This window comes from Pantherophis guttatus, chromosome 1 (genome assembly GCF_059756535.1).
Source record: "Pantherophis guttatus breed Tessera chromosome 1, ASM5975653v1, whole genome shotgun sequence".
Classification (NCBI taxonomy): Eukaryota; Metazoa; Chordata; class Lepidosauria; order Squamata; family Colubridae; genus Pantherophis; species Pantherophis guttatus.
In genome coordinates this window covers 265,486,263-265,513,296 of record NC_142063.1, presented here as the reverse complement: position 1 = coordinate 265,513,296, position 27,034 = coordinate 265,486,263, and the positions used below count along the sequence as shown (strand labels likewise).

Genomic DNA, 27,034 nt, shown 5'->3' with positions numbered 1-27,034 from the left:
ATACCAATAGCAGATTCTTCCTATGTAGCAGTTACAAGCAAAACACAAGGCAGGAGAGAACAGTTAGTTTCATTTCAGCAGAGCAGACAAGTCCAGGCTTGTTTCATTTCAGAGCTGAGCGCAGAGTTTATTACAAAGAGAGCCTCCTCTATACAGGGCACTTAAGCTTCTGCACAGACTCAGTTGCCTAAACCACACCCAGACTTCTAGATTAAGTTTCTGTTTCTAAACAGCCTTCACTGGCTGACCTTGTTACCATGTCTCCATTCAGCCCCCATTGCCTGATCTATTCCAGTCCATGAATATTTATATTCTGACAAAATCTCTATTACTTAATGCCTCACATCAGTGGTTCTCAACCTGTGATCCATGGACTACTGGTGTGGGGAATGTCATCACAGAGGATCAGCAAAGGCTTGAAGAAATGTTCTGATTTAAATCTTTTTGTTAAGTCAGTGGTGGGTTGCTACCGGTTTGCATTGGTTCGCATGAATCATTGGTGGAAATTTGGCCAAGGTCGCCAAACCGATAGCAATGGCCAGCTGGCCACACCCCCGAACCAGTCCCCTGGTTGCCGCTCGCTTGCCTCGGCCGCCATGTTTGGCGCTGCCACGTTCTTCGCGCACGCACATCCCCATTGCCTTGCAAGTCCAAAGGGATGTGCATGGGCAAAGAACATGGCGACGATGGCAGCAGCTTTTTCCGCTGGTACTTTTCAGTGGCCTGCGGAGAAAGCGGCTGGCAAAGAAGCCTTTTCAGAGAGAGAAAGAAAGAGATGAGAAAAATTAAAGAAAAAGAGAGGAGAGAGAGGAGATGAGATGAGAAAGAGGGAGAAAGAAAGAGAAAGTGATGAGAAAGAAATGAGAAAAAGAGAGAGATGAGAGAGGGAGGGAGAAAGACTGATGAGAGCGAGAGGGAGAAAAGAGAGAGACAGAGAGATATACCTGTTTAAAAGAAAATAGAAAATGGCTCTTTGAGTGTTTAAAGTTGCAGACCCTGGGTTAGGCAAACACCATGATTGTTAAGTGAACCTTGTGGTTATTAAGTGAACACTGTGGTTGTTAAACAAGTCAATTTTCCCCAATGGGCATTTTTAACTGGAAATCAGAAGGAATTGTTGGAAACTGGCAAAAAGCATAGAAAACCTCAGTCACATGACTGTGTGGGATGTTGTAACTGGTCATAAGTGAGTGTGTGTGTGTGTGTGTGTGTGTGTGTGTGTGTGTGTGTGTGTGTGCATGGCTGTAAAAACTCCAAAAACAGGTGAAGTAGTTCTGGGGAGGTCAGTTATAAATTAGAACACTTGCTAAGCAACTGGCCATTAAGCAAGGACCACTTGTATTTGGTTTGCCTTAAGGGTTCAGAGCTCTTGGGAATCTGTTTTCCTTTGACCCTTAGGAGGATTGCAAAAGGTCCAGATGGGGGAATCCTCATAGGGGAAACTAGGATCGTGACCACCTAGCCACACTCACCCAGTCACATGACTGCCTAGCCACTCCCACCCAGTCACATAACCACCAAGCCACTCCCACCGTCACATGATCACTAAGGCACTCCCACCCAGTCACATGACCGCAAAGCCACGCCCACCCAGTCACATGACTGCCAAGCCACTCCCACCCAGTCACATAACCACCAAGCCACTCCCACCCAGTCACATGACCACTAAGGCACTCCCACCCAGTCACATGACCGCCAAGCCATGACCACCCAGTCACATGACCACCAAGCCATGCCCACCAAATAGGCCATGCCCACAGAACCGGTAATAAAAAAATTTGAAACCCACCACTGGGTTAAGTGGTCTGTGCCACGGTCCATGACCACAAAGGGTATTTAAGGGAGGTCCATGGTGAAGAAAAGGTTGAGAACCACTGCCCTACAATGTTTGGATATCTTCAGCTTTTAGTTACAAAAAAATATGGCCATCATTTGCTTTAATAACTACCAAGAGAACTCTAAACAATTTTATTAGCAATAAACAATAACCTGAATATAATTCAAAAGCTGGTTTAGACCATGACAAATGCATGTAATTTGTTCTTGGTTTGCTTGATTTAAACATTATTTAAACATTAACAGAGCTATTTTCCACTGGAGGCATTATTTCTTCTCATTTCAAGACAAAAACTAGTTACAGAATGTACTCTACCTATCAAACACAGGAGTGACAACTGATAATTCTAGTAAAATCAAGTTAACCACCAGTCTTAGGCACATACTTTATTTTAGGAAATCTCCATGTTTTCCATTCCACTGCCAAGCAATAAAACCAAACATTCTGTCTAGACTAAATTTGTGCAAATAAATGCCAAGATCTATGCATGAATAAGAACACCATCCCTAAACACAACTTGGAGCGGCGGTTCAGTTGCATTCAGTAAACCCTTTCCACTGAAACTTCACTACTCTGTCACCTGAAGAGTTTACTAACCTAACAAACTTTGTTGACAAGTAGCTATAGCTACTAAATGAAGCATTACATAGCAGTCAAGGTGTTAGGTTCTGGGTGAAGAATGGAGGTGAAGCCAGAATGATTTCTAACAGCTCTTTATTCAATACTGCCTCTGAGGCAACTGTTGCTCCCTGGCTGACACAGCTCCTTTTATAGGGAAGCTGATCAGCCCACAACCAATCAGGAGAGAGTATTTTCCTGCTCCAATAGAGGACCAGACTGAAAACTTCAACTGACAATTACCGTATTTTCCGGCGTATAAGACGACTTTTTAACACATGAAAATCTTCTCAAAAGTCGGGGGTAGTCTTATACGCCGGGTGTCGTTCTCCTGTAACCAGCCAGACCAGCCTGAAAGGCTCTGTCGAGCCTTAAATGGCTCTGGCGATCCCAGCTCTGACGATCCCAGCTCTGACAATCCCAGCTGAGTTCCCTGCAACTCAGCTGGGATCGCCAGAAACCACGTAAAAGGAAAAAAGTTTTTTCCCTTTTACTCTGATGATCCCAGCTCTGACGATCCCAGCTGAGTTCTCTGCAACTCAGCTGGGATCGCCAGAAACCACGTAAAAGGAAAAAAGTTTTTTCCCTTTTACTCTGATGATCCCAGCTCTGACGATCCCAGCTGAGTTCTCTGCAACTCAGCTGGGATCGCCAGAAACCACGTAAAAGAAAAAAAGTTTTTTCCCTTTTACTCTGAGGATCCCAGCTCTGACGATCCCAGCTGAGTTCCCTGCAACTCAGCTGGGATGGCCAGAGCCATGTAAAAGGGAAAAAGTTTTCCCCCTCCAGCTTGCTTACCTCAGCTGCTAGTCGCAACGCTTGCCTTGCTTTGCTTGCCTGAATCTATTCAGGCAAGCAAGCAACTCCCTGCCTGCAATCAAGCAAGGAGGGAGTTGTGGACTTCAACTCCCAGAATTCCTCAGCCAGCAAAGCAAAGCTGGCTGAGGAATTCTGGGAGTTGAAGTCTACAAGTCTTAAAGTTGCCAAGGTTGGAGACCCCTGTTCTATTGGGTAAGTTTTTTTCCCCTTTGGGAGTTTTAAAAAAAATAGTCAATTGGGGTTTTTTTAGTTGTTCTTTTTTAGACCTAGCCATTTAAAGTTTAGGAAGTTTTAAATTTAGCTTTCATATAAAAATAAAAATAAAATAAAATAAAATAATATTTGTGCAGCTTTCTGAGATTTAGTGTGTTTCTGTAGTGTTTCACTCCAACTACACAAACACACAAAATCTCACAAAGCTGTATGTGGAATTTTGTGTGTGTAAAGTGTGAAAGTTGGTTTTTTGGACTTTTTGTGGCTGTGTGAGGTTCCTGCTTGTTGCAGGGGCCATTTTGGGTCTAGCACAGCTGCTTTTACATTGTGGGTGAGCCAGTTGTGTTGTGTTGTGTGTATTTAGAGTGTGAAAGTTTTTTGGGGGGGGGCTTTTTGTGGCTGTGTGAGGTTCCTGCTTGTTACAGGGGCCATTTTGGGTCTAGCACAGTTGCTTTTACATTGTAGGTGAGCCAGTTGATGTTTTTTAATTTTTATTTGGTGTGCATTGGAAGAGGGGCAGTCTTATATGGTGGGTATAGCCCAAACCCTATATTTTAACAGGAAAAGTTGGGGGTCGTCTTATACGCCCAGTCGTCTTATACGCCGGAAAATACGGTATATACAATACATAACACAAGGTACATGAGACCCTATAACAGAAAAGCGAGCATTTTTTGAGAATGTATTTAGCTTATTTAATCTTAAAAATGGAAATAGTTGGAGACTATGGGGAGGAGGGTGGTGAGTAACAAGTGCCTGTTACCATAATAAGCTCCATTACCTTAAAATAGCGGTAAAAATTATCTCTCGGGTTGCCAGCAGGATCCGGTTAAGTTTCAGGGTAACTGACAGAGAGAAAGCCTTTAAACATTACAGAATCATAGTATGTTGGACTTGAAGGGAATCTTTTGGACAGATAGAACAACCCACAATGTCAGAATAATTTATTTATTTATTTATTTATTTATTGGTTCGATTTATATGCTGCTTTTCTCCGGAGACTCAGGGTGGCTTACAATGCATTAAGCAATAGCCTTCATACTTTTGTATATACCTGCTTAGTAGGGCTTTCGGGGGTCCCTAAGCGGTGTTCTTTTTTTATATATATACAAAGTCAGCTTATTGCCCCCACAATCCGGGCCCTCATTTTACCTACCTCGAAAGGATGGAAGGCTGAGTCAACCTTGAGCCTGGTGAGATTTGAACTTGCAGTAATTGCAGGCAGCTGGTGTTACTTAACAGCACTTTAGTCTGCTGCGCCAGCAAGGCTCTTGGTGACATGTGCATTACTTGTATATTTGCAGTTTTGTATTTACCTCATGATGTCTGATGCAAGTGCAGACACTGCATGCTGGTGTTAGGATTCAATGCTTCGCCTACCCCAGCTGTAATCATTCATAGTTATAGTCATTGGGTGTCACATTCACATTTAGTTTAGTTTAGGACTCCTCTGCCAATAGTTCTCCTTTCAGACCTCCTTTGAAAAGCTCCAGTGAGGGAGAAGCCATCACTTACTGTACTTCCTCATTTATTTATATGATTTATAAAACCACCCATGTATAAGCCATAGGTGGCTTACAAGATTTAAGCATACAAACCTACCAATCATATCCCCTGGCACTCAAAGATAAATACCATACATTTTGGAGTATAAGACACACTTCCCCCCCACCCCAAAAGAGGGTGGAAATGTTGGTGCATCTTATAGACCGAATACAGCCATTTTTGGCCTTCTGAAGCCCCACCCCATGTGTCCAGTTTTTGTGAAAAATAGGCCCATTTTTTGCAAAAATAGGGCACACAGAGGCTTTGGGAGGCCTGCAGAGTGCTCCTGGGGGCTAGGGAGGGCAAAAACGCCTGAATTTTTGTGAAAAACAGGCCCTTTTTTGCAAAAACGGCATGTGCAGAGGCTTTGGGAGGCCTGCAGAATGCTCCTGGGGGCCGGGGAAGGCAAAAACTTTTTTTTTTCTTGATTACCTTTTCAAAATCTTGGTGCATCTTATACACCGGTGCGTCTTATGGTCTAAAAAATAGAGTAGTTGATCCCCACTTAAAGTTCATCTACCCCACACCCAAATGCCTGGGATGCCTTTATGAAAGGCTAAAGGGTTGGGGCCTTATGAGTCTCTGGTGTGGAGATGCTGTTCCACAAGAAAGACTCATTCTTTACATCTCTTCACAAGTGGAAGTTCCCCCTAATATTCAGCATGAATTATCTTTTAATTTCAACCTGTTCATTCTCCTAACACAAAGCAAGTTTGCGTGTTTTCCACATAACAAGCTTTTAGATACTAGTAGCATATCTTACTTGGTCTTCCCATTGGCCAGATAAATATACTGAGCAACTTTAACCATTTCTTAGTAAACTTCATTTCCAGTTCTGTTTCATCCTGGTATTCTCCCCTAAACCCAAACTTCTCCATACTCTTTTTTTTTTTTTTTTTAAATTTTGATTTATATGCCGCCCTTCTCCGGAGACTCAGGGCGGCTTACAATGTGTTAAGCAATAGCCTTCATACTTTTGTATATTTATACAAAGTCAGCTTATTGCCCCCATAAACTGGGTCCTCAATTTACCTACCTTAGAAAGGATGGAAGACTGAATCAACCTTGAGCCTGGGGAGATTCGAACTTGCAGTAATTGCAGACAGCTGAATGTTAATAACAGGCTATTAGCCAGCTGCGCCACCAGGCCCCTTGAAGGTTAGTCTCCAGAATCAGATAGTAATTGTCCAAATGCAATCTAGTCAATTCACTGTATGAGATTACTGTATAATATTTGTATTAATGAAGTTTGAATTGGCCTTTTTAACAGCTTTAATGTCACTCCTTGCTCATGTCCACTTAGTACTTCATTAAAGACCATTAATCCTTCTAACATGTACCTTTGACAAGATTGTTTTCCCCATCATATACCTAGGCATTTAATTTTTTCCTACTTAGTACTGGATCTTATTATTGGACCTTGCTGAAGATCACCCTGTTGGATTTGGCCCTATGATCAAGCTAGCTGAGGTAATTTTGAATCATGATTTTTGTCCTCTAAAGTAAGGGTTCTCAATTTTGCTCATGGGCTCTTTTGGGCCACATTTACCACCTCATATGACCTTCCTCTCATAGTTGCTGTTAACTGGAAAAAGGTACTTTATCTGCACTGTTTATTAATGTCAGCTATTTCATATAAAGACAAAGTATTTGTGAGAATTAGGAGAAATTAACCTAGCATTTACATTTAAGCAACCCCCTAAGAAACCTACCGTGGCCCCTTAAAACTATAACAGAGCCCAGATAAGAACCATTGCTTTAAAGCAGGAGTCCCCAACCCCTGGTCCATGGACTGGCACTGGTTCACAGAATGCCAGCAAGTGGGCCATGGAAAAAAGTGAAACCTCATCCATGGGATGCAGACAACATGCAAAACCACACCCCCTCCGGTCCATGGAAAAAACTCTCTCCATACAACCGGTCCTTGTGCCCAAAATGTTGGGGGCCGCTGCTTTAAAGTATTAACCAGGTCTATTAGATTGATGTCATCTATGAACCTAGTTCTGTAAGTATCCTTTCCATTGCCATCTCTTGGGTCATTTACAAACATATTGAGCAGCCCAAGACTGAGGATAAAGATTTGAGAAATTGGCATTGTTATTCACGTCGATACAAAATTATACGTGAATATCAATAAACATGGTTATTCAACTAGTGGCAAATCCACTAAACTACACTACTTGCTAGATCCATTTATCATTTTGCCACAAGGATATCATGAGAGGCTTGTCAAACATACTTTACTGAAATCAAGATACATTTTATCCACAGCATTTCCTTGGTATACCAAACTAATTTCAATATCTTTCCCTCTCACCCCTCCCTTCTCTCATAAAAAATGACAAGATAAGGTTGATACAACATGCTTTTGAGAAACCATACTGGCTCTTGGTATGAAGGCTTGGTATAAGTTTATTTCGAATTTGCGAATAAAACAGGAAGATGGCTGGCCTATAGATTGAAAAAAGACAGAGATAGAAGAATGATATACCATTCCATACCAATGATATACCAATAGGAGAGATCATGTTGGAGGTATATAACGAGGCCTTAGAGAAGGCAAAAATCCCATGGACCTGGACAGAAGCAATAATTACCATCATACCTAAAGAGGACACTGACCTCCAATTAATCCAGAATTACAGACCAATATCTTTACTAAACCCAGATTACAAAGTGTTCGCCATAATTATAGTGGAAAGACTTTAAAAAGTATTGAACAACTACATTCATTTGAGCCAAAATGGATTCCTACCGGGCCGCCAAATTAAGAACAACATGAGAGTGATAATAAATGCACTTGAATATTATGAAGCCCACCCGGAGAAACAATCTGTGCTGGTTTTCCTTGATGCCCAAAAAGCATTCGACAATTTAAATTGGAAATTCCTAAAAGAACAGTTAAAGAGTATGCAATTTGGACCAAATCTGGAAAATATTATAGGAGAAATCTACACAAAACAAACAGCAAAGGTAATTTTGAATGATGATATGACAGACCAATTTTACATAACAAAAGGGGTCAGACAAGGCTGTCCACTTTCCCCTTTACTGTATATCCTATCTTTGGAGATCTTGTTAAAAAAAATTAGAGAGGACCAAGAAATTAAAGGACTAAAAGTGAGACGAGAAGAATACAAGACCCAGACTTTTGCCGACGATCTTGTACTTATAGCAGAAGAACCACTAGAAGTAGTACCAAAACTTCTTAAGAAAATAGAAGATTATGGAGAGGTGGCTGGTTTAAAGATAAATAGAAATAAATCAAAATTACTGTTAAAAATCTGATGAAAACTCAGGAGATAGAATTGGAGAATAGTATACAAATTCAAGTGACTAATAAAATTAAATATTTAAGTATTTGGCTGTCACCAAGAACCTTCTCTATAAAAGAAAATAATTATGACAAACTAATAACACAAATAAAAAAAGACCTGGACAATTGGAAAAACTTACAAATCTCATTTATGGGAAGAATCTCCACTATCAAAATGAATACACTACCAAAACTGTTGCACCAATTAAATTAGAAAAAAACTTTTTTGTGAGCTTAAACAAGATCATTTCTAAATTTATATGGCAGGGGAAACGTCCACAAATAAAATTAAAATTACTCCAGGACTCCAAGGAAAGAGGAGGAACAGCACTCCAGGATTGGGAACTTTATTACCAAGCAGCAGGACTAGTATGGGTTAAAGATTGGATGGAGTTGAATAACAGCAGAATATTATCTATTGAAGGCCATGACTTACAAACGGGCTGGCATTCCTTTTTATGGGATGAAAAGTATAAGTCACATACTTATTTTAAAAGACATACACTTAGAAATGCTTTATTACTAACTTGGTTAAAAATTAAAAAACAACAATATACAAAAATCCCGATTTGGTTTTCACCTTCAGAAGCCCTAAAACACCCAAACCTTACAGAACCCAAAAATATAATTAGATATAAAGACCTAATTGATCGTCAAGGAAAACTGAAATCCAAACAACAATTGGAAACGGAGTTAAATAGAGAAATCGATTGGTGGACCTTCTCACAGATACAATCAAAACATAAGGAATACATAAAAACGTATGAAATATGTAAAGAAAAACAGGAACTAGATAAAATTATATTAGATTCTGGAGAGAAATTTATTAGTAAAATTTACAAATTTCTGTTGAGATATAAGATGGAGGAGGAAATAGTTAAAAATACGATGATTAAATGGATGCAAAACTTTAAATACTCAACAGAATTGGAGAGATGGGAAGAATTCTGGCAAATGAACACAAAAACAACATTGGCGGTGGCATACAAGGAGAACCAGCTAAAGATGTTTTACAGGTGGCATATGTCACCTACAAGATTGGCCAAAATAAACCTGAAAAATAGCTCGGTGTGTTGGAAATGCAAGAATCCACAAGGCACCTTTTACCACATATGGTGGACATACCCGGTGGCAAAGAAATTTTGGTCCATTATTAAGAAATGGCTAGAACAAATCACCAAACTACAAATAGATAAGAAACCCAAAACCTTTCTGTTAGAATTTTCACAAAAACCTACCCCAAAGAAATAAAATACTTGTTAATACATATTTTAACGGCAGCAAGGATATTATATGCCAAAAATTGGAAATCGGAAAAAACCCCAACGGAAGAAGAAATAATAGATAAAATTACACAATGTGCTGAAATGGACAGGTTGACAAAAGAGCTAAAGGAAAAAGAAGACACTGAATTTTATAAAGTTTGGAATAAATGGTATCAATGGCGTATGGCTACTATGGAAGAAATATAACTAGAAGACAGATAGAATAGAAGTACAAGAATGCTTATAAATACTTCCTTATGGGCGAATAAACCTACAGAGAGAAACTCAGAAAGTGAAGGTATAAGATAAACATATAATACACAGATTATTAAAGCAGAAGTCTTAGAGAGCAGAAGAGAGGAGAGGGAAAAAAGGCAATAAGAAACTATTAAGTTAAGATGTAAGGGAATAAGTATAACTGTATTACTTGAAAGACCATTACGAAACAAACGCTTCAAATGATTGATTACTTATAATTGTTTATTGTATAATGTATTTTTATGTTTTTGTTATATGTGCTTTATGTGTTTTATATCTGTTTTAATAAAGTTTATAAATTAAAAAAAAAAGAAAGAAAGAAAACAACCAAGATAGAGAGCACCAAGGACCCCTCATTTCAACCCTAAGTTACAAATATTCTCTTTTATTGGTTCTGGATAATAATAGCACTGTGAGCATTAAAAGTGCTTGCAAATATGTCTATAGAAGACTGTTCAATTATCTTGTCCCGTATGGATGATAAACAAAATGTTTTATTTAGTTCTAAATTTCCTGAGTGCACCTTCTTCCCCTTTTGAAATACCAGGAGTCTTCAAAGATTATTATAAATGGTTCTGAGAGTTTCAATACAGTAGGATGCAGGTTGGTCCTGAAAACTGATATTTATTTAAAGAAACAAAAAGGGCAGTGTCACTATACCTTTTTCAATTCTGAAATGTATACTTCTCCTTTATTCTGTCATGTTGGAAATCATGTTTTGATAGCTGATGGATACAAATAAGTTATTCCACCTCTTTTCTATTGCCTATCATTACTTCTCCACATTTCTTAAATGGCAGACCAACTGTCTCCTTGACTCTACTGCCCTTCTTATTATATTTGCATTCCTCACCAACCACATCTCATTCAGAGCTTTAGCCTTCCTGACTCCGTCTGTCAAACCATGCCAGGCATGTCAATAAATCTCAGCTCCCAGACACTCAACCCTATATTCAGGAACATACTTCCAGCAGGAGCTCACATACATGCCATGACCAGTTTAAGCATCTTTTTTTTTCTTTCTTCACCAAAGTCAGTTTGGTAGACCAAGGAAATTCACAGAAATAAAACCTTTATATACTGCATATCTGTTCTAGGGTTTAAATTCTAGGTCTTTTCCAGTCAATGGAAATTTGACCATCATGCTACCTTTCTTGTTTATATTATTCCTTAACCAATGATTTGGTACTGGAAAAATGTTTTTCAAATGCCAGTAAGTCAGATGGAGATGATTAAGACAGCAAGGAAATGCATTAAGTGATTGTACCCATGCAACATCCTCCCCTTTAAAATAATGCTATGCCCAGCCTGAAAATTACTGGTATTTGGTGACATTGAGGGCAACACTGAGTAGGCTAATCTCTTGTGACTTCCTCTACTCAGTTAAGAGGTGGTAGAAGTTTAGCTTTGGCAATAATAGGGTAGGGTAGGGTAGGGTAGGGTAGGGTAGGGTAGGCTAGGCTAGGCTAGGCTAGGCTAGGCTAGGCTAGGCTAGGATAGGATAGGATAGGATAGGATAGGATAGGATAGGATAGGAGCTGGAAGGGACCTTGGAGGTCTTCTAGTCCAGCCCCCTGCTCAAGCAGGAGAGGCCAAAGGAAAGTACAAATTGCCTTTATTTCTCTTTATGTTTGATTCAGGAGTTGCACTCACAGGCTGGCAGAACATTATCAAGTTGAAGTGGAACCCTGGCAAAGAAGAGATTGTCAGTGGAAAGTTCCTGAATGTGGACACATGGCAAAGTGTGGACTTTCCCAAGGGTTGTGTAAATTCTCAGCCTATTCTTGCCAATTTGGGCTTCTACTTCCTCAGAAAGTACAAGTAGGTCTTTTAGGAAAGCTCCTAGATTCATGATGTTATTAGAAACTATTACCAACTGGTGAAGTCCACCTTACCTGTATTGGATACCTCATTTTTGCTTTACTGTAAATGTGATTTATGTTAGGCTCCTTTTTGAGTATGGTCCAGAAGCTGCAGTCTGTGCGAATACAGCTGCCAATTGGAGACATTGGGCTCTTGGTTAAATACACAGTACACCAGTGATGAAACAACCCACTGGTTGGCTAGCTAGGTTCAAGGTTTTGCTCTTGGAACTTTCTGCCTTACAATATAAAAGGTTTACCTTACCTTACCTTACCAGTGTAAAACCTTACTGGTTTTACACTGCCATAACTGAGTTTATTTGGCAGGTCACCTCTGGGTATATGGTTTCGAGTGATCATTAAGATGATCAGAGGATGCGTTTGTTTTTTTGTGATACAATTTTCAGACTCTTGTTTGGTCTTTGCTTATCCCCTGATATATCTAAATGCCCCCTACCGTGTGTATAAGAGATCTATCCAGGTTTTCCTAGGTAAGTGATATGTGAAAGGAAATTGCAAACGCTTCCTCCTTTTTGTAACATTTTACTTTGCAAGAAACTATTTTGACTGCCGTAATTTAATGTTAGGTTTTTACCATAATGATGTGCAACCAATTAAATATTAGATAATGATGTACATGATGTATAGAAATGATATACAACTATTTAAAATGAGATAATATTCACTTTTCCTAACACAAAATAAAATTGGTATTCTTTAGTATATAAAGCTGTACGATCTATACATGTTTATGTAAAAAGAAGACTCACTATATTCAATAGTTTTAATCTCAAACCAAGCAAAGATTGTAGCCTAAAAATCTATCTAGACTAGATTTTATAAGGAAAATGGATCCTTGACAAGAAAAAGGGACATAAAACTACTGACCCCTGACTTACAAAAGCAGCTTACCTCTGCCCTTTATAAAATACCAAAACTTGCACAACGTTTTTCAAACTATACTGAGGTTCACTAATCACTGAAACCTTACATGAGCCAGGGCCAGACAGAGTGCATTTATAAACTTGAATTAATAATTGACTGTGGGATTGGTCTGTCATCCAAAACAAATTAAAAATGCATTATCGAATGTGGATTCTCTGCCGATCCAAAAAAGGCCAAGAGATAAATTGAATACTAACAAACGTTTCATATGGCAAAAAGACATATTTATGAAGAGTAATCATAAGTGTAGGGAGAAAAACAGGAAAGAAGATAAAAGCAAAAAAATGGTAACTAACAAATAAATTGCATAAAATAATATGGTATGATATTACAACCGAGTTTTAAAAAAATAAGATGGTGGGGAAGGGATGAATTCAACCTATTAAAAATTCCAATTTACAACATTATCATTATTATAACAATTCTACAGTTATTGTAATTTCGTAAATCATTTGTAAATAATCTTTTATATTTGTAGAATTTTTCAGTTCATAAAAATTATAGGTACTTGGGAATCCCATAATATATATAATATATAATATATATAATATATACCAAGAATGAGGACATACTCTTTAAATTGTTAATATGGTGAAGAGAACCAGAGATCTCATATCAGAGATATCAGCAAAAAAATAGGGTGGTGATATTTATTTATTTATTAGTTGTTAGGCTTATATTACATCTCTTCTCAAGGAGCTCAAGATAGATTACATGGTCTGTCATTTTATCTCCACAATAACCCTAACTCTGTGAGGTGGGCTGACTAAGAGGGAGAATGACTGTCCCAAAGTCATCCCATGAACTCTTGTGGCTAAGGGTGGACTTGATCCTGGGACTCGCCAGTCCTAATCCAACATCTAAAGCAGGGGTCTCCACACCTGACAACTTTAAGACTTGTGGACTTGAACTCCCAGAATTCCAGCCAGCTGAGGAATTCTGGGAGTTCAAGTCCACAAGTCTTAAAGTTGCCAAGTCTGGAGACCCCTGATCTAAAGCACTGCCTCACCATATCAAGGGGAGGGGGGTTTAAGAGGTAGAATAAATGCTTTTGCAATACCAGTATTGTCCTGAAAGATCCATTTTATATACCGTATCCGGAAAACTGAACATTTCAAGAGCTTAAATGATTCATTGTGATAATGTAAAAATAACTAAGTAAATAAGTTTATTTTCCACATTTGCTCTGTTCTATTCCTATGTAAGACATTGACCTGAACTATAAGCATCTTGGAGCCAAAACTTATCTTCTCATAGTAGCCATTAATAGGACCAGAAGAGTTCACTCCTACTGTACCAATTTAGAAGGAAGCTTCACTGAATACAGTGGAACATCTCCAGAGTGCACAGAACTAAAACTAAAATAAAAGATGGCATTCTGTGAATGCTTCCAGTAAAATGCAATTAACAGTTATCCAAATCTTGTTAATGTCTCAGTACATCTGTCATTCCTTTATTATATAGGTAGTCCTTGACTTACAACAATTCATTTAGTGAGTGTTCAAAGTTACAACAGCATTGAAAAAAATGACATATGATCATTTTTCACATTTATGACCATTGCAGCATCTCCATGGTCATGCAAACAACATTCAGACTTATGACCATCATCCCCATGGTCACATGATCAAAATTCAGATGCTTGGGAATTGATTCATATTTATGACAGCTGCAGTATCCTGGGTACATGTGATCACCTTTTGTAATCTTCTGGCAAGCAAAGCCAATGGGAAGCCAGATTCGCTTAACTGGGTCACTAATTTAACAACTGCAGTGATTCACTTAACAACTGTGACAAGGTAGGTCATAAAATGGAGCAAAATTCACTTAACAAATGTCTCACTTAGAAAATTTGGAGGTCAACTATGGTCGTAAGTCGAGGACTATCTGTACTAGTCTTACATGATTTTGATCAGTAAAAGTATCCTTTAAAAGTAGCCTAATGTTTTAAAGCATGTTAGACAGCACAAAGATGTGGCAGAGATTAACATGAAAAGTTCTATCCATAGGAGTTGGTTGGAACTCCATTTTCATAGTTAGCTTAAAATGAAATCTGGATGCAACTAAGGCAAAGGATTCTTTATTCCAGGTTGCAAATGTTTACATTTATCTGTAATAGATAGAGAGGAATGACTAAATAAACATGAACAAAATTGTCATTTTAACTGTTAATGTTGTAATTGTTCCAAAGACAGAGACACAGAACCCAGAAGGTTCCTAAAATACAAAATAATAATAATAATAATTTTTTAAAAATCAGAATTTACAATCCAGCCCTTAGATTGGTTTCTGAACCTTTCTCTTGGACCATGTTGAGCACATAGCACATTTCAATATTTATGACAGATTGCTCTGGTATCAGATCATATACCAAAAAAACAATTCATGTCTGCTACTATTTACAGGTTGTATTTAAAAAAAAAAAACATATCCAAAATCTCTTAAACAAGAGGAAAAGTTTCAAAGCCAAGTATTTGGAAGATCAAAGGGTCCATTTTTTGCGCAATTTGCTTCCATGTATTACAGTACACATCTACTGATAGGTAATACACTCCCTACATTCCTTTTGAAATGAGAAGAAAGCTTTTAGCTTTCATACTTTCTTTTAATTATTAGCACTGCTTTCCAAGCTTTAGTTTGGTGTTTGTTTTTTAAATAAAGAAGGTATTTCCTGCCCCTCCAAAAACAGCGGGAAACGGTTTCTTTAGTGCTTCCTTCCACCCCTCCCTTAAGGATTTGCTTATTACTAGTCTGATCCCAGATAAACCTTTTAGATATTTTTTTTTCTTATTGTAATATAATAAGGCTGCCATTATTATCTGCATATAATAGATACTTTGGTCCCTTCTGAAATCAGTTGTTGTTTTCCAGCTGTTCTAGTTAACTCTGTTTTGCTGAAAATATATTTCATATTTATTTTTAAAAACAATTGATTAAGAAGGGGGGGTGAAAATGATGTACCATTTCTAAATAGATTTGCTAAGGTAGAAGATATTTAGTTTATTTATTTATTTGTTCAACTTGTATGCTGCCTTTCTCCAAAGACTCAAAGCGGCTTACAATGCATTTAAAAACCATATATAAAACATTAAAAGTTAAACCATGAAAACCAATTAAAACCCATTCACACCATTCATGGCTGGATCTCGCCAAATCGCAAGAGCGAGATCAATGGCCCCAGGCCTGCCGGAAGAGCCAAGTCTTCACCGCTTTTTGGACGGCCAATAGGGTGGGGATAGTCCCGATCTCAGGAGGTAACTGGTTCCAGAGAGCTGGGGCAGCCACAGAGAAGGCCCTCCCCCGTGGGCCTGCCAGCCGGCATTGTTTAGCTGACAGGACCCTGAGGAGACCAACTCTGTGCGATCTTACCGGTCGCTAGGAGCTATGCAGTAGAAGGCGGTCTCGAAGATACCCTGGCCCTGGCCATCCATTCTTTATCTCTTTCTGAAAATTAGATGCATATATTCAACAGAGAATTTCTGATCTTTTACAGCACCATCATACTATTGCTTTATTAATTCATGGCCATGTCTTATAGAAGTTGAATATGTGTGGGTGTGTGGGTGTGGGTGTAAATATATATATGTAGCAACTTATGCTGATTACCCATTTCTGAGGTCAGTAAAATGAGGACCTAGATTGTTGGAGGCAATATGCTGACTCTGTAAACCACTTAGAGAGGGCTGTAAAGTACTGTGAAGTGGTATATAAGTCTAAGTGCTATTGCTATTGCTATTGCTATGAGTTCTGTAAACAAATATTTACTGTAAAGGTTCCAAATCTATAGATTTATACCATTACAGACCTATATCCAGTGGTGGGATTCAGCCAGTTCGCACTACTTCGGGAGAACCGGTTGTTAACTTTCTGAGCAGTTTGGCAAACTGGTTGTTGGAAGAAATCATTAGGGCAGAGAACTGGTTGTTAAATTACTTGAATCCCACCACTGCCTATATCCATTATATATGCAAGGTCTTTTGAAATCTTGCCTAACTTTTTCTCACTACTGAAGACCTTCCTTCCTGAAAACTGCATTTGGAGAAGAAGAAAGAAAATTAACATCATTTTGTGTAATATTGAATTCAAGTGTCAATTGCTGACAGAATGGAGCCATGGGGGGGGGAGCAGGGGGGAGGGTTTCTACATGATAAGATGAAAGTTGACAGGAGTATAGAAACATTTGTAAAGAGGAGAATACCTTCCCACAGGCAAAGATATTAAGTTTTCATCTTTTGGAATATTTGGAAAGAAAAATGGAAGGGGGTGGGCAGACTGAATGACATACAGGAGGAAGACCTAGTCAAAGTAGCCAGAAATATCTTAGAAAATTAAAATATATTGTAAGTAATTCTACATGTTTGTTAATAACTGTCCCTAACATGGCAAGTGTGGTTTAAAAAATAAAATGAAGCTATGCTATTATTCTAAATCCTGTCTATTTAATCTCTGTTATGACTAAAACTAGAGCTATTTGCATTTTAACCTGAACTGATGTGGAAGGGTCTAAGCATGACCTTAATCTTGTCGTATTTCAGACCGAAGTATCAAAATATGCGATGTTTAAAATGCATTTTCCATATCTTAGATAGATGTTCTACTTTCTAGCAAAGGTGCAATGAGGACATTCACCAATTTTGTGAAGTTACTTCATAAGTCATACTTCTTTTTGGCTTTGAATCCGTATAATTGGACAAGATGGCTTGGTGGTCACATTGTTTCTGCAATTTATGAAAATATAAGAACAGCTAATGGAAGGCACACAATTGACTAACTATCATCATTCATCATCATTTTAGCCATTATCTATCCACTGCAGGATGAAGGCCTCTTCTGCATGTTTCCAACCAATATGGTTTTCAGCTTTCCTTTGCCAGTTGGGCCCACAATACTTGCTGAGTATTGTGGGCCCAACTGGCTCTCATCTTGTTTTAAATCTCTTTTGTGGATGCCTTTTATCAAGTGGTATCCATTCTAATTGACTAACATAAACACAGGAAAAGAACAAAAATCTCACCAAAGCAGTTGACATTTACCTTAAGATCCAACAAGGATTTGCCTATGAATTTATTAACACACATTAAGAGCAATCGTAGCATGAAATTTTTAAAAGTGGATAGTGCAGATAAACAATATTGACAGAAATTTGGAAAACGATCTTGTTTAATGGGTGGGACTGGAGTTTAGAAGTGGAGAATTTGAATGAAGAATGAGGAGAGAAATTAATCAGCCTCATTCCAGCTGCTTTTCTGTTCTCGTCTGAAAATTTCATGGTTGCTTTTCATTTTGGGCGGAGAGGGAATCTACTGAGGAAAGGAGATATACAGTTTTATGTCACGTCTGGTTTAGCTCTGAAAATAAAACAGTTGCTAAAAAGTTTCTGTGGTTATTTGAATTCCACAGAAATGTTGGACAAAGTCCTCCTGGCTCTCAGAAGCAGGGGGGAAAAAAGTGAAGTGAAGTATTTCCTGTACCATTGATATATTACTGCCCTACTTTATTTGCACCAGCACAATTTGAACTGATGTCCCAATACATACCTTCATTTTGCTGTCTGTCAAAATAACATTATATAATTCCATGCTATATGATCAGAGGATACAGGAGATTATACTGTTATTCTGTATCCTGGGTAACAGCCCAGTATTGCATATTTAACACCAATACAATTTTTGTATTGTCATTTTTTGAGTTTGGTGGATGTATTGCATCCAAGGTTGGCAACAAGGTCCTGTAAGCTTCAGGAAATGTCCTGTACCCCAAGAGGCACTCTTCCGGCAACCAACTGAAATAGTCACACAAGATTGCAAAAACATGCCAGCTTTCTGAGATATCATATGAGATTAGCAAAATTCTCATAAGTGACAGAAATCTCACAAGATGTTGGCATTCCATGAGTCCTCACAAGAATTTTAGGGTTTTATTATTATTTTTTAACTTCAGATCATAATCTGAATTTGCATAATGGGGCTTGGGCTACCAATATTGCCATTCGGTGAGAGAATGGATCAGTTGACAAATATATTGTTGAGATCAGTCATGAAACAGATTCTGTAATCAGGATCCTGCTGGGGTATTTTATACATTTCTCCTAGCTACAAACTAAGGATTGAAAATGTTGACATCGATGCAAAGGGAAATAAAACAAGTGTTTCCTTTGAGCATTCCTAAAATCTTGGCAAAAAAATCCAAGAAAACTGGATTGTGAGGAACCTCAATTTAGAGGACACAAGGAATGGTCTTGAAAGACAGGAGGAAGAGCTGTGGTCAGATAAAAAGGCCTTGAGCCCAGGCCAAGAAAGTAACTTGAAAAAACATCTCAGATAAGCCGCTCCTGAGTTTACACGGAAATAAAGGGAGCAAGGGGGAAAACACATTCAGACTCACAACATTTTGTTTCTATAGCTTTTACATCCTGACCTATATGACATTGGTTTCTTAATCTAGTCTACAGTGTAGGGTTGACATTCAAAAACTAAACATCCATGCCAATTGGAATAGCCATAAGGAAATGCACGTCACCTCTATTACAAAAAAATAATAAACAATCTGGCAATGCAGGCATTAGGAAAGATGTGCTAGTGTAATTATAAAAGTCCAAGAAGAAGAAGAAAGTCATATTCACTAAACATAAGTAGATATCAAACAAAAAAATGAATTAAACATAAAATAATCCCAGGCTAAAATATCTTTTCCTAAGGGAATTTATTTTATTTATTAATATGGCTGCCATCTTGCAAATGTAATTCTGGGCAGCTAACAACATGTAAAAACAATTTTAAAAACAGTATTAACAAAGAGTAAAACCTCCCTTATCTCTTTATTGCTCCTGGCCCAGTTGCATCAGAATAAAGCTCAGTTGGGTATGAGAAACAGGCAGCTGACCTAAAATTATACCATAGGAAACTAGGCATAAATGGAACAAGAGATTTTGGTTTTCATTCCAGACACAATGAATATTAATGTTTGTTTGTTAACCATTCATATTACTCAACATTTCTCAGGGATGCATGATTGCTTATCAGTAAAAAGCAGGGCTGTGCACTGCTTCAGATTTAACACTGAAAATGTTCTTCAGACTGTGCAGGAGCATGAATGCAGCCTTCACTGTGGTGTATTAAAATAGCCACATCTAGCTGCTTTTAAGCTGACTGCTTCACACTAGGATAAAACTAGCCAAAAAAAATATATATCAGAAACTACTTTCATAGAATCTGTTGCTATCTTACATAAACACATCTATGGAGATATCTGTACTTGAGGACAAAAAACCCTTCATTTCAAGAATTCGAGGTGCTGATTGCCACCTTTAAAATCCTATATGACTTGGGACCAGGCTATTTGAAGGACCGCCTCTCCCGTATTGCACCTATTGACCCATCAGGATGGGAATGAAGGGATGTTATTGGTCCCATCAATTAGGGATGTACATCTGGTAAGCTCATGAAAAAGGGACTTCTTAGTGGCGGCCCTTTCTTTATGAACTATCATTCCCCCAAGGCACAGTTGATCCCCACCCTGTTTCTCTGCCAAAAAGTCCTTTAAAAATGTAGATTTGTCAGTAGGCCTGGGGACCACAAATGGAGACAGAGACAATTAAGTGTCTGATTTGATTGTATTGTTGTTGTGGGGGATGGGGGGGCTTTTTTATAATAAACTATTATAGTTTAAACAGCCAAAAATCAAACCATATAATAAACTATTATATGGTTGATTTTCTAAATCCTGTTAAGTCACTCAGAGTCACCTATGTGTGAGTTGGGTGGCTACATAAATTTGTTTAATAAGTAAATATTAGATAATTCTTTCCTACTTCATCTCTTTTCCCGACAGAATAGAAATTTCTTCTCAAATTTTACTTCAGTAAGGAATAGAGTGTTTCCAATGATCTAAAACCACTTAATTCCCAGAGAAACAGAGTTTTCTATGACTTAGGGATAGCTTTCCTATTCTGCAGAAAAAAACCAAAACATTTAAGAATGATTCCATTTATTTACCATATTTTTTGCACTATAAGATGCTCTGGACCATAAGATGCACCTAGCTTTTGGGGAGGAAAACAAGAAAAAAAAAATCTGCCTCTGCCTCCCAGCATCCATCGGTATTCATCTGGCTAGTGTCCTTGCAGCAAACCGCAAACAGCCTGGTCAGCTTCAGCACGTTAGCCTGATTTAGTATGAGTAGCTGATGGGTGGTTGGATCAGCCTCCCAGAATACCGCCAATCAGCTGTTCTAGGCTACAGAGATTGCCACCACCCATTGCTGCCACTGCCTATCGCCGCCTCCACGCATCCTGTTTTCAGCCATGTGCCCTGTTTTCGGCCTCCGCCAATCCCGTTTTTGGCCTTGTGCATCCCGTTTTGGGTCCTGTTCCAGGCAGCGGGGATTGCCGCCGATCACCACCGATCACCACCACCTATCACTGCTACCACCGCCTATCACTGTTGATTGCAGCCACCTATCGCCCCCACCCCTGATCGGTGGCGCTGCCTAGTGCTGGCAGCAAACAACAGCAATCGGCAGCAATAGGCTGTGGCGGTAGTGATCCCCGCTGCCTGGAACAGGCCAAAAATGGGACACACAGAGGCTGAAAATGGGGCATGCGGACACCGAAAACAGGGTGCACAGAGGCTGAGAACAGGGTGCACAAAGCCAAAAATGGCCAAAAGGTGGGGGGTGGGCTTCAGCAACATTCACTCTATAAGACCCACAGACATTTCCATCCACTCTTTGGGAGGGGAGGCAAAGTGCATTTTATAGTGCGAAAAATACGGTACGTATTTATTTTGAAGATTCTGCCTCGCTCCCAAAAACCAACTAAAGTTTTAGTCAATGGTTTTTTTCCCCTCAGCCTGATTCTTACAATATGTTTTCAGGTGATATATGTTCTCTAGTCATAAAATGGTATAATCCAGGAGCTGCAAACTCAGAACAGCATGTTTCTGACCTTTCTTACATTGTCATAAAATCACATTATAGCAATCTTAGAGGAGTGTTTTTCTCTTGCATTGTGTGACAAACCACTCATACAAGCAATTTTACACACAGCTGAATATGATTTTAATGGTCAGGAATGATGAATGAAAATTCATTGAGGCCTGTATAAACCAATAAAATAATAAACATTTGGCCTTTGATCATTATTCTCCTCTGTAATCATTGTTTTTCAAAGTCCCTTCTATTCCATGGTTATTTTCACTTTCCAAACCTCAAAAGCTATTGCAAAGCAGGCCAATGGTTGTGTTCTCTGTCACCAATCAAAAAATTCTGGTAGCAGCACAAGAGGCAATATCATCACCCAATTAGCTGGCCAAGAAGAGGGTATAAAAATGGCATCCAATCATTGTACTTTCCACTTCATGCTCTGGTTGGCATTTGGTACTTTGCAAAAAAAACCCTGAGCATTTGGAGGGATGGAAGCCTGCAACACTGACAAGTGTTGAGAATTTCTTGTTCTCTGCTCAAGAAATCATTTACAGTAGCTTCATATGTCTGGGGAAGAAAGAGGTGTCAGGAGGCAGAATGGGTTCCACCAACTACATTCCACCAATGAGACAATAAGAACTTCTGCAGCAGTCCAGGGCTTTTGCTAGAAACTGAGCCAGAATAAATCAGGTCAGCTGCTGAATAGAGACGGATACTGAAGCAGTGCAAAGGGTGCTTGTAGAGATGCCTTATGTTAATTGCACATTAGTAGCAATCAAGAAGACAGAAACAGTTCATATGTGTATATAGGTATTTTACAAATACTTAACAACCCTCGATCCAATCAATATGATACAACTTGGAGTATTTTTTTCCTTTGACTTCAGCATAAAGATATTCTTGCTCTACAGACGTTTTCAAATTCTAAACTATTTTTTTTTCCATGGCTGCATCATGGATCAAGGCAGGGGTCTCAAACTGGATTTCTTAAGAGGGCCAGATCAGCATTGTAGTCCATGGGCTGGTGGGGGGGCAGATGCCTCCTACAGCACCCTGCTGGCCAAAATGGGGCACGGGGTCCATGTGCACCTCGTTTTCACCCTCCATGGCCTCCTGCAGTTTTTGGGCCAGTTTTCAGCCAGCAGAGTACTGCAGGAGGCCATGGAGGGTGAAAACGAGGTGCAGGAGGGCCGCACGCAGCCTGTTTTAGCCACCAGAGGCACCGCGGGCTGGTCATTTGATATTTCCAGGGCAGCCCTTGGGCCAGATTTAAGCACCCCGTGGGCCAGATCTGGCCCGCAGGTCTTGAGTTTGACACCTCTGGATTAAGGTCACAATACACAGAAGTATTTAAACAAGCATGATTAATTCTCATATTTAAATTTTTTAAAAAAACAAGGTCCAGCATTTTTGTACGAAAATCCATGTTTCTGAACTCTGAATGTTTTGGGGCTATTTCTTTTTGCTATGTTTTATAAAAACCCTTTTAACATGGATAATCTGTGTAGCGTAATCTACTTAATTAGCCTAATTAGCCTTTAATCATTAATTCAATGATCTTTAATCACATTATTTCAAAGTTACTGTATGATTTTATAGGACATTCAGTATCTAGGTCAATTTTAATGAAAACCAACTTTTGTCCATATTCAATTTAAAAATGTTCTCTTGAGTTTCCCCACTCAAATAGTTTCCCGTTCAACTGATTTATTTCCTGCTGAATCAGAAAAAGCAATGTTTTCTTCAATACGAAATAAATGCTGCTGATAAATGTTAAGTTTATGGACATTATGAAACATCTGATCATATATAGTGAACTGATAGAAGCAAGCAAATCTATCTGCATCTAAAGCAAACAGGCAAGCTATTGCCCAACCAGGGAAAAGAACTTTTCCTAACTTAATTTTCTCAATATCCATTGAACTACAGTTCCATCAATTCAAAATCTAGAAGGACCCTTGACTAGATATCAAGTTGGAGGAGAATTCATTAATCTAAATTCTAGAGAGAGAAAAAAAACCCAGTGGGATCCCCACAGGCTTTACCACATATTGCTGATAACTAGTAATACCCTCTTAAAGATGAAGAGAAGTAATATCTTTTTCAGGCAATTGAAGTTTTTCATAGGATAGTTAATTCCAAATTCTAAAAGCAAGGATACTGTTTGACGTCTTTATATTGACGTTATATTGAGGTATATTGAAATAGGATATATCTCATCATTATGGAGTTAGGCAACCTTGTACAATAGATGAATGGATGGGTGTATGGCATGGCCTATTAAAACTGTAGGCAATAAAAGAAAATAAGAACAGATCTGCAACATATACTGTATATGAGATGTAATGGATAACTCTGGGTAAGTGAATGTCTAATTAAGCCTACTGATTTCCTCATTACCTACATTAAAAAGGACAGCAATTTGGTAGACATTCAGTATGTGTAATAAAAATGATTACAGGTAATCCTCGATCTACAACCACAATTGAGCCCAACATTTCTGTTACTAAGTGAGACATTTGTTAAGTGAATTTTGTCCCAGTTTACAACCTTTCTTGCCACAGTGGTTAAGTGAATCTCTGTAGTTCTTAAGTTAGTAACATGGTTGTTAAGTGACTCTCGCTTCCCCATTGACTTTGCTTGTCAGAAGGTCACCCTGGGACACTGCAATCGTCATAAATATGAGTCAGTTGCCAAGCATCCAAGCATCTGAATTTTGATTAAGTGACTATGGGGATAATACAATGGTCATAAGTGTGAAAAATGGTGATTAGTCACTTTTTTCAGTGTCATTTAACTTCAAATGGTCACTAAATGAACTGTTGTAAATTGAACACTACCTGTATTAGTACCAATCCCTCACTTTCAGGTTTGCTATTTCATTGTTTTCTATAATCCATCAGTATTCATTTTTTGCCTTTATTAAAATCAAAGCAATATGTAAACATAGAAATTCATGTTTACATTGGGAGTCAATTTTGTCACAGGGGGAAAAGGGTCTCTTGAATACTTTTCAGAATTTCCTCTACATTATTTATAATATAAATGAGTAGTTGATTGAGCCCTAGTGGCACAGTGATTAAAATGCAGTATTGCAGGCTAACTCTGTCCACAGCCACGAGTTCGATCTTGATGTGCTCAAGGTTGACTCAGCCTTCCATCCTTCCAAGGTTGGTAAAATGAGGACCCAGATTGTTGGGGGCAATATGTTGACATTGTAAACAGTTCTAAAGCACTATCAAGCAGTATACAAGTCTAAGTACTATTGTTATTACCTTTTTTAATTCCTTTGACTCCTTCAATGATTAGTCATGATTCTTTCCACCTTCCCTGCATGAGCGTTCACTATGATTTTTGGACTGCTATGTACTATACTTTTTTCTTAATGTACTCTTGCCAAATGCCTACATAAAAATGTATGTAGACCAGAACAAGGTTCCAGAATACCAACGTCATATCCATGATCAAACTACCTTGCAGGCATGGAGTCTTGCTTAGGATCCTTGAGCAGTTTTCATCCATTGTTTCTTGTTTTGTCTTCAGTTGCTTTGAAAAATAAGTCCCCCTCCTCTCTGAGACAGCCCCTTAAATATTGGAACACTGCTATCATGTCACCCCTGACCACTGGTGGGTTTCAAAATTTTTACTACCGGTTCTGTGGGTGTGGCTTGATGGGCATGAAATGGCTTGGTGGGTGTGGCTTGGCAGGCATGGCAGGGGAAGGATACTGTAAAATCTCCATTCCCTCCCCAATCCAGGAGAAGGTTACTGCAAAATCCCCATTTCCTCCCGATCAGCTGGGACTCGGGAGGCAGAGAATAGATGGGGGCAGGGCCAGTCAGAGGTGGTATTTACCAGTTTTCCGAACTACTCAAAATTTCCACTACTGGTTCTCCAGAACAGGTCAGAACCTGCTGAAACCCACCTCTGCCCCTGACCATGATAGCAAATAGTTGTTTTGAATTCAGAACAGTTCAAATGTTTTTCAATTACCTGTTTAATTCCAGGCTTTAGAATAAGCAAGCTATATTTCCTGGATAGATCAAGGGACTCGTTTTACTAAATATTTTGTCATGAACAGTAAGCAATCTTTGAAGTATTTTGCAGATGTGATCTCAGTCCTTACTGCTGTACAATATTGGTCCATGTTATGACCTCCATATTATAGTTTGATACTGAAAGATATCAAGCAATACCCAACCAGCCACATTCCATACACAATCAATATGTCAAAACCAAAGAGAAAGAACATCCCTGATACATTAAGCTCCATAGAAAAGGGAAGGCTAACAAGGTACAGTAGTTTTCTTTCTAACTGCATCAAATATTGTGTCACAATATTTTTTTCAAGGGGTTCCCTTTTAACAGTATAGTTAGGCTCAATAGTCAAACTTAATCTTCTTCTATATAGTTATGACATCTAGTCTCAACATGATATAAAGAATAACATATGCATTTGATAACATCAAATTCAACAAAATAAATATTCATAAATAACTTGGGCTTAAAGTTGGCAATAAATGTTTCAACATTTCAGAATGATTAGGAAATGATGCCTGGAGATTTTTGCAATCTTTTTTGAACCAGGGGGAAGGGAGAGTAACCTGGGCTTATCTCCAAACCAGATAAGTCTTTAGTATCATTTAAATGAGAGTCGAGTATAATATGCAGCACCTCATCAAATGTGGAAAACTGGCGTAAGAGGTACAATCCTACATTAGGATCTAGCGATGTCCCCAGAGTCATTTGCAGTGAGAAAAAAAAATAAGTCTGGAGGTGTCCATGATGGTATGTGTATATGTGTGTGTGCAAGTGAGTGTGTCTGTGTGTTTAATAAAAGTCAAGATGCTGACTATAATCATGGGATCTAAGCCCTGCCCGCTTTCCGTGGATCAAACTGGATACACCAGAATGAGGACAACACAGAAGAGAATTTACTGAGTGGGTGGGTCATAAGATAATCAACACATTATCACACATAAAGCATTTTTTTTAGTCAAACTACAAAGTATAGAAAGTATACCACAAGGTGTTCCTTCCATCCATACGCCATTTGCTTAAAAAAACCAAACAAACTCAAGAGCAGAAATATATTTTAATGACATACTTTTTCATCCCTCAAAATTATGTTGCCTGGCAAGAAATATGACTTGCTTTGAATGAAGCTGTTAAGTCAGATTTATTTCATAACCACCATTCTCGTGTTCAGTTCTGTGCCATGTATGATTGCCAACACTGCAATGGAAAATACTTCTAATTCCAATCATGTGGCTTTTTATATCTTTTTATACCATCTGTCATCCAAATACACAAGAGATAGCTGGAAACTTAAAGTCATTTCTAAAATAAAACAAATGTGGATTGTAGTGCTTTGTTTTGACTTCCCAACATCAAAAGATTTTTTCCATGTAATATTTTATGCTACTACTAGTTA

At 38.5% G+C, this 27,034-nt stretch overlaps 2 protein-coding genes across 4 annotated transcripts in view; one reads left to right on the top strand and one right to left on the bottom strand.

Moving 5' to 3' along the window:
- ESR1 (estrogen receptor 1) overlaps positions 1 to 27,034 on the bottom strand; it is a 230,329-nt gene that overhangs the window by 105,271 nt on the left and 98,024 nt on the right. The gene's annotated exons all lie outside the window — the stretch shown is intronic.
- The window catches only part of LOC148116845 (uncharacterized), a 40,900-nt gene continuing 25,390 nt past the window's right edge, over positions 11,525 to 27,034 (top strand). The window contains exon 1 of the mRNA XM_087882849.1: positions 11,525 to 11,692. The gene's annotated coding sequence lies outside the window, so the exon portion shown is untranslated. The remainder of the gene's footprint in view (positions 11,693 to 27,034) is intronic.